The sequence below is a fragment of the Euprymna scolopes genome, chromosome 6 (assembly GCF_053919585.1).
Source record: "Euprymna scolopes isolate OS-2025 chromosome 6, ASM5391958v1, whole genome shotgun sequence".
NCBI lineage: Eukaryota > Metazoa > Mollusca > Cephalopoda > Sepiida > Sepiolidae > Euprymna > Euprymna scolopes.
This window is the reverse complement of record NC_136487.1, coordinates 27,195,483-27,203,697: the sequence shown is the minus strand read 5'-3', so window position 1 is coordinate 27,203,697 and position 8,215 is coordinate 27,195,483.

Genomic DNA, 8,215 nt, shown 5'->3' with positions numbered 1-8,215 from the left:
AATGACAGATCTTGGCAAAATATCCTGGTTTCTGGGGATAGAATTTACTCAAAGCAAAGGACTTGTTACGATGACTCAATCGAGATACATCGACAAAATACTGTTAAAATTTGGAATGGGAGAGTGCAAGAAACGCTCTACACCGGTTGAAAATGATATTAATAAAAATATACACACAGAATCTGAAATAATAAATGACACACAATATCGCGAAATTATAGGTAGTCTTATATATTTAATGACTGCAACCAGGCCCGAAATATGCTATACAGTAACAAAACTGTCACAAAAATTATCACGACCGACAATGAAGGATTTAAATAGAGCTAAACAAGTCCTACGTTATTTAAAAGGAACTAAAGAACAGAAGTTAGTATTTAGAAAATCAAGAAATCCCCTAAAATTAGAAGGTTTTTCGGATTCAGACTGGGCAAACGACGAAGATCGCAAGAGTGTATCTGGATATTGTTTCAGACTCTCATGAAATGGGCCTATTATTTCATGGAAATCTAAAAAGCAACAGATTGTATCTCTCTCTACGTGTGAAGCAGAATTTATCGCGATCACACACACGACCCAAGAAGCACTCTACTTTAAAAATATCCTGAAGACTATTTTAGAGCCAGAATTGATTACAAGCCCCGTAGTAATTAATTGTGATAATCAAGCCAGTATAGTCTTAGCACAGAACACGATAATCAACCAAAGATCTAAGCATATAGATATAAAATACCATTTCATAAAAAACGAGATAAAAAAGGAATCCATTATTTTGAATTACATATCATCAGAACAAAATATCGCTGAAACCGGCGACACAGATAAAGCTGCAACGTTTTTTCTCAAAACTTTTTGGTGAATTCGACTGAATATTTTTTTTTCTTTCACTGCTCTGTATGTATATAGATTTTTATATATTAAAAATACAGACCAGCGAAGTTCCACTTATGAGAAGGCTCTTACTTTTTTGCATGAATATCAGCGGAAACACCTAGGGGTAATGTTCAGAGTATATAAATTTCTATATATCAAAAAAAAATAGTCCTGGACAAGACGTTAAACTGTATCCATTTTATTTGTATTAACACTTTAACCTACTAATGCGTAACTAATACTTTTGCTTTAAAAAAATCTTTGTAATTTTCCTTTTTGGCATTTGAACACAATTAAAAATGGCGTCTTTTTAAATGCTAAAATTCTAAGATCCAAATGATTTCTAATTTTTGTTATGTCTAAGTGAATATAAAAATATATATTTATTTTTGAGCAGAACAAACACAAGGGACTTCTCCATTATAAAAAATAGGGAGGATGTTGCAATATTTTGGTTTTTAATGGGGTATATATTTAATTGCCGCCCACATCGGCAATATTTGGCACAAGGCCTTGAAAGTGGGATACCCGCAGGCTCCCCTAAAGGAGGGGCACTCCTGCAATTTTAAAAATTGCCTGAGTAACCCCGTCGGCATTCCCCGGTCGGGGCGCCTCAGGCAGCAAGCAATAAACTTGCCCCACCGGAAAGCCCGGTGGCAAGGCCTGGGAGGGTGGACCTCCTAGGTATTACCCAGGCGGTGTACCTCAGTCCAACAGGTGCTGGGCCGGTTCCCGGACCCTCACCTGTTGGGCTGAGTGTCAAGTGACGAATCCTTGACTTGTACTACCCTGTCTCCCTGCAGCCGAAGCTGCTAGGAGACACATCCCATCATAAGAGGTTTATAATGGGGTATTTATTTAAATGCTGCCCACATCAGCATTATTTGGCACAAGGCCTGGAAAGTGGGATACCCGCAGGCTCCCCTAAAGGAGGGACACTCCTGCAATTTCAAAAATTGCCTGAGTAACCCCGCCGGCATTCCCCGGTCGGGGCGCCTCAGGCAGCAAGCAATAAACTTGCCCCACCGGAAAGCCCGGTGGCAAGGCCTGGGACGGTGGACCTCCTAGGTATTACCCAGGCGGTGTACTTCAGTCCAACAAGTGCTGGGCCGGTTTCCGGCCCCTCACCTGTTGGGCTGAGTGTCAAGTGACGAATCCTTGACTGGTACTACCCTGTCTCCCTGCAGCCGAAGCCGCTAGGAGACACATCCCATCAAAACAGGGTTTTAATGGGGTATGATCCCACACAGTCGGACGATTCTATGTATAAAGCATGCTTCTAAGAACTGATGAATCAAATTAATTCACGTTCTGCTACCAACCAATCAGAAACCAGAATTGCTTCATAAATATTAAACCTTTTCTGGAGCAATTTCACATGTTCTTTTCACGGGTTTCGACACGGTAAGAATATTTTGTTCTGTGGAATTTTCTACTACAAACAAGTCACCTCCCAGGACTTGTGTGTAACAGCGAACCATCTGAAACTGTTCTGAAACTCAAAATGGCTTACACTTCTAGAGAGGGGTTTACATATACAACAAACAGCATACCTTTTGTCATCGTGCCATCTCTTTTTAACAATGTCGGCCAATGTTGGTCCTTTCATGATCTTTTATTCTTCATTCCTTCAATTACTTTATCGAGGTTGCAATTTCACAGTTGTCTACTTTTGATATCCGCCCCTGCAACTCGTATCGAGTGGATTACCTCATTCCATGTCCGGCCGATATTCAACCCAACTAACTAAAACTCCACGTCTATATCCAAAATTATCTTTCTAATTTAATAGCATGTGTGATCGGCATTGCCCGGGTGTTTGAAAGTGATAGTAGGAAGGCAGGCTCGAACCCGCACTGCGAAAGAGGAAAAGAACGGGGAAAAAACGTGATGTCTTTGCTGTTACAACCACCGCCAAACCGGAAGTGACGTAGTTTAAATTAAGGCTAGACAATCGAAAAGAGGAGATGACTTTCGAAAATATCGGTGAAAAAAAGCAACTCCTTCCTATAGAAAAGTGCCTCGTTGAGGGTGAAGAAATTAATGTTTAAGCCGATTTTTCGGTATTTGTCGTCGGAAGGGTTGAGTTTCAAAACGATGCTGATCTTGTGAAAATCCGTTGCCACTGTCGAAAGTTTAAGGCATACAAGCAAACATACATACATACATTTATATATTGATAGCTCAAATTTTCGACCCAAACCGATTAAAAAGCTTGCCCTATCTCTGAATACCCTTTATGTAAAATTTCAAATGTTTAGACCAGAAATTGTCTGAGTAATTTGGTAGAGACCGCAGAGGTCAATTTTTTTTAACTTTGACCCCTATTATGTCCCCTTAACATTTATTGTTTTCGGCTCAAATCAAGTTATTAAGTTAGATCCATGTGCAAGGAACCTATATCTAAAATTTCAAGTGTTTAGACTCAAAATTGGCGGAGGAGTTTGGTAGAGTTCTCAAAGGTCAAATCGTTGAACTTTGACCTCTTAAAAGCCAAATTTCTTGCCGAAAATGGATTACAAAGATTTTTTTAAATCTCAGTACCCTGTATATCAAATTTCGAGTCTGTAGATTGAAAATTGAGTTATTGCGCAGGGAAATGTACACACACATACACACACACACACACACACACACACAGATACACAGACACGTTCACTTTTATAGATATACTAGCATTTCAGCCCGGCGTTGCTCGGCTGTTTGGGTGTGTATGTTGAGCATAAAAAAAGTGTAGTAGGAAGGCAGACTCGAACCCGTACCGCGAAGAAGGAAAAGAACGGGAAAAAACCTGACGTCTATGCTGTTACGACCACCGCCAAACCTGAAATGATATTTTTTTAAATTAAGGCTAGACAATCGAAAGGAGAGGATGACTTTCAAAAATATCGGCGAAAAAAGCGACCCTCCCCCTGTAGAAAAATGCCTAGTTTAAGGTGAAGATATTAATGTTTTAGCCAATTTTTCGATATTTGTCGTCTGAAACGTCGAACTTCAAAACGATACTGATCTTGAGAAAATCCGTCGCCCCTGTCGAAAGTGTTGGGCAGACATACATACATACATACATACATACATACATACATACATACATACATACATACATTTATATATTGGTAACTAAAAATTTTCGACCCAAACCGATGAAAAAGCTTGCCCTATCTCTGAATACCCCTTATGTAAAATTTCAAATGCTTAGACCAGAAATTCTTTCTCTCTCTCTCTCTCTCTCTCTCTCTCTCTCTCTCTCTCTCTCTCTATCTATCTATCTATCTATCTATATATCTATCTATCTATCTCTTTCTTTCTTACTCTTTCTCTCTCTGTCTTTTCTCTCTCTCATGGAAATTCTGAGTTAAATTATGTAGAATTACAACAAGATCTATTATTTTACACAGGAGTAAAAAATAATTATTGGAATGGAGCTCAGACGATCACCTGCCATGGAAATAACGATAAAACAAAGACAGGCTCGCAACGTCTTTCTGTGGGAGAGAGGTTGCAGGGAAGAGAAAAGGGCATCCCCTACTAAACCACGAAGTCTATTTTGTAATCTGCCAAGGCAGGATAGGCTGTTTTAGCAGCTCCTGCCCAGAAGTGGCAGCAGTACTCCATCCTTGGACGTATTTCATAACTATATTCGAAAATGAGGCTACATCAAAGGAAAGTCACTCTCATATTATTGTCCAGGGTTGCCAGATTTGCATGTTCATCATCATCATCATCATCATCATCACCATCTCTCACATATACGAAATAATTTGAATTAATAGAAATCAAAGAAAAATTTCGATTCAGCCATCTTTAGACTATTGATCTCCGCGTAATAAGTTCTGAAAATGAAAAAAAAAATCGAATCTTTCTGTCAATTGCATCCACAAAAAAACAAATAAAATCTAAGCCTTTCTTATTGGCTTTCAATTGTCACATTTATTTTCAGAATCGACGGCCAATTTGTACCGGATTTTCTTTTCAAATTTTTTTCTTTGCACGACGAATTTCTTTTCGATCTAATTTTTTATTTAAAAATAAAAGTCTATAATTCATTCGTTTTAATTTAAAAATAGACCGAAAATAATTCCGTTTTGTTCACCAATGAGCAAAAGAAAAAAAGACGTCTTTGAAGAATAAATCAAGTGCTCCAGGATAGTTGTTTGCGAGCGAAGGTGCAGCACTTGGTAATGAGACATTCGATGTTTGGTTTACAGTTTATAGACCAAATATAGTTCATGTAAATAAAAGTTACAGAGCGCGGACGCACGTATACACATGCCGAGCCACATCCAAAGTACATCACGGTTAGGAAAAAATACTATAAAAAGAACGTGCACAAACAGACAAGGACGTTCGAGAGGACAGAGGTCGGACAGAGGAAGCACGATCACGTTATATTCAGGGAAGTACCCGGAAATAAATGTCGTTGTTACAAGCAGAAAGGAGTCTAGCTGTTACTTGTCTTATGTTCCTTTGCGATTAAGTCTACAACGTGTTGGGTCTATATGTATATACGTGTGTAACGTTACATAAAGTTGAATACAAATCCGGTTTGTATTTTTGGAGCCAACATTTGACATGAATTATCAGAACATGACTGTCTATTTTCTAAAATTAAAACATTATTTCTCTTCATTAATCCTGCGCAACACCGACAAATTCTTGAAAACAATTCATTGAACATAATACATACATTAAGAACATCAGTGATTTAATTTTATAATGTAATGAAAGAGGATACCTTCTCTTTTCTGTTGCCCGTTTCTCAGAAGAGACGTTGCTAGTTTGTTAATAGTTTGTTTGGGTTTTTTTTAAGTATTCCTATTACAGGTGCACGACTGGGCTTCAACCTCTGGTTTCCTCCTGTTAAACATTCCCAGAATCCATCATGCGGCCAGCAAACACTTCTCTCTCTTCCTCTATGTACATAAAATCAAACGTAATTTTCACGAATAAAGTTTTTTTTTCCCCCAAGAATTTCTTACATATTGAACATGTTTCCACGAGAATGTTTTTCTCCAAACTATGTGATCGTTTTCAAGATCAATGACAATAAATATTTGCTGAGTCGTCGTACAAACTATGTGATCGTTTTTTTCAAGATCAATGACAATAAATATTTGCTGAGTCGTCATACAAACTAGGTGATCGTTTTCACGATCAATGACAATGAATATTTGCTGAGTCGTCGTACAAACTAGGTGATCGTTTTCAAGCTCAATGACAATAAATATTTGCTGAGTCGTCGTACAAACTAGGTGACGGTGGTTCAATGGTAAACGGCGCGGATTCACAACCTTATTGTCCCAAGTTCGAATCCAGTTCGTCCCACAAAAATCACTTTCACTTAGGACGTTGGCAACCTTCACTTGGTTCCTCCCGTAAGGACCTGTTGTCTTTTAGAAATAACACTGACTAGAAAATTATCGGGGAAACCAATGCCAACAACAAAACTTTCGGATTCATATGATATCATCATCATCATAGTTCGCAATTATTTCAGAGTACTCTTCATCCAACTCACTTTCATCTTCTAGTGACCTTTGACTCTGGTAAGAGATCACCTATTAGTATAAAACATCTCAGAGGAGCTCTAAATTGTTATTGTTTCGATGTATAATTACAAATATTCCAAGTCATATTAATATTTACTAGCAGAACATGTGGAAATTCCGTGGAATGAGAAGTATATTTAATCAACAAATCATGTTTGGATAAAATTGATAATTTTCTTGGATAGCGCAAAAAAAATAGTTTTATAGATAAATATAAAGATATTCATTTTCGGATATTTCATGTTATTATAATGATATTTGAAAAGCAGGTAACATCAAAGGAAGGTCACTCTCATATTCTTGTCTAGGTTTTCCAGATTGGCTTTTTTAAAACCAAATTTCGTAAAGTTGGTCTTTTTTTTTTTTTTTGTCTTTCAAACGTTGTACTTGAAATTTTTCAAAGCGTAACGTTCGGACTAACTAAGGAAGGAACATTCCGAATGTTATGTAGATAAACCTGTAAATTAATAGGTTGATGCAAAAACAATATCGTTTTCTCACATATGTTACTTTTATATATGATTTCTAAATTAATTCATTGATATATTAAGCCGGGGGAAAATGATTACGGCGGAGAATGACTGCTGACAAATTGACGAAATGCACCAGAAACTCCAACGTACGTGTCCGAGATTGATCAATATGAACCGACAAATTCTCTTCCATGACAACGCTCACCCGCATTTGTCTCAACTGAACCTGCAGAAGCTGAACAAATTGGACTGCAAGACTCTGCCTCATCCGTCATATTCGCCTGACCTCTCGCCCACCGATTATCACTTTTCCAAGCATCTCGACAACTTCCTGTGCGAAAAATGCTTCAAAAACCGAGATGATGCCAAATGGGAATTCAATGACTTCATCACTTCCAGAACTCCGGATTTCCATACTAATGGGATAAATAAACTTGTTTATCGTTGGAAAAAATGTGTCGATTCTAATGGTTCTTATTTCGATTAATAAAGTTATGATCTTTTGAAGTTGAATGTCAAAAAACATTATTTTTGCACCAACCTAATAGTCTATCAAGAACTCGTCCTTCCGCCAACATTGCAAAGATTTTTTTTCTTTATTCCTTAGTGTACCAAAAATTTAATGGAACTGCAATGAACATAGTTTTCTTTTTTCAAGAACTTCTCACCTGTGTAACGTGTTTCCGCGGGAATATTTCCCTACAGAATATGACATTTTCGTCTTTCATGTCAAATGACTCATCACAAAATGCCAGTCTATTTTTCTGCAATCAAAACGCATTCTTTAATCTCATTAATACAAATACCACCACCGCCACTACCCAGCCATGCCCACGCATGGACAAAAATATTAGCAGTTGAATTCTATCAACTCATACATGGTGTTGTTCAATGCCGAAATCAAACATTCAGTTGGATATTCTATCCATAAAAGAGAAGGAGGGTTCATACCTTTGTCAATAGTATGACAATGCGAATACGATTGATGGGACTAAAGTTAAACTCGGTTTAACCTATTCCCAAATTTGAATCAAAGTAGAAACTATTCTCCCAAATATTGTCCTACACAACTGTAAGGACTACTTTTAACCCTCTAGCTTTCGTTTTTAATTTTTTACTTGTTTTTTGTTTGTTGGTTTTTTAATTGGGAGTCACCACTTATCAAACTCCGAAGGCCACTAGAGGACAACCGTTAATGAATATAAGGTGGTTGTGTAGTAATCACTTATGGTGCAAATTGGGTAGAATTTGATTATTTATGGAGACGGCTCAACAAGAAATCGTTTATATTGGATTTGAAGGCTATTTTGTTTTATTCAA